The sequence below is a fragment of the Hylobates moloch genome, unplaced genomic scaffold, assembly GCF_009828535.3.
Source record: "Hylobates moloch isolate HMO894 unplaced genomic scaffold, HMol_V3 SCAFFOLD_10, whole genome shotgun sequence".
Classification (NCBI taxonomy): Eukaryota; Metazoa; Chordata; class Mammalia; order Primates; family Hylobatidae; genus Hylobates; species Hylobates moloch.
The window spans coordinates 18,649,377-18,650,510 of NW_026652285.1; the positions used below are offsets into that span (position 1 = coordinate 18,649,377).

General features: G+C 44.8%; 1 pseudogene; it reads right to left on the bottom strand.

The window, feature by feature from the left end:
• Window positions 1-288: 288 nt before the first annotated feature.
• Window positions 289-657, bottom strand: LOC116474339 (large ribosomal subunit protein eL34-like; annotated as a pseudogene).
• Window positions 658-1,134: the final 477 nt, after the last annotated feature.

A 1,134-nucleotide genomic window follows, 5' to 3' on the forward strand; every position in this document is an offset into this window, starting at 1 on the left:
GTCCTCAGCAGGCACCTCAGCTGATTTTAGTTCCTTGCCTGCTAAAATAACCCAGACCTTCATTCCTGAACCGTCTGGACCATTAGCAGCCCTGCCTTAACTGGGTTGTTATAGTTTTCAATTGACTATAATCCCTGGGCTTGGGAGGACAAAGGGGAACCCTGGAGAATCTCTTGCATTCCAGGCATATGCTCCCTTACCCTCATTTCATAACAGCATCCTCGTTTTCTCTCTCTTTTTTTAAGTCTTTTCATTTTTATTACTCAAAAAAGTTTCATTTTTTAATTTCGTTTTCTGACTTTGAGCTTGTGCCTTCAACATTTTCACAACGATTTTCTGCTCCTCGATAAGGAAAGCATGCTTGATCCTGTCACGAACACATTTAGCACACATGGAACCACCACAGGCCCTGCTGACATGTTTCTTTGTTTTGGACAATCTCATAAGAACTTTAGGTCTTACAGCAGGAACCCCTTGAAGTTTGCCTGGGCACATGCCACATGCAGATTTTGGTGCTTTCCCAACCTTCTTGGTATAAAGATAAACAATTCTATTACCAGGGGTTTGGGACAGCCTAGTTTTGGTTCAGGACAGCATAGTTTTTTTAGAGGCTGTATTGTAGGAAAGCCTACGACGGTATGTCAAATGCTGGACCATTCCGAGTGCCTGTAGACAGCATCCCTGGAAGAGCCCCATTTTCTCTTGATGGTCAGGATCAATCACCACAGACAGTACTCCTTCTTTGCCTGTTGATTCAGAGGCATGAGCCCAAAAGTGGCTGGGTAGCATTCTCGATTTCCAGTTCATTGGAATCATTGTCGTGCCCCTGATGGAAGCATTTATCCCTTTGGAGCCCAAATCTCTGCACCATTCATGGGGCTGGAAAGCAAAAGTGTCACTAATGGATTGCTAGGAGTAATAGTGAGAAGAAACTATTCCCATTCCCATCCTTTGACTTCCAGACCTGGGAATCCTGGCTATGACAGAATATGACCATATGTTGGATGCTGATTGAGAACACACACTGCCTTCTGAAGAACACTGCCCCAGCCCCACAGGTGTTACCATCTAGCTAGAACTATAATTGAGTCTTCCAAAGGCCACCGAGGCAGCTGCTTCAGGACAATGAGGAAC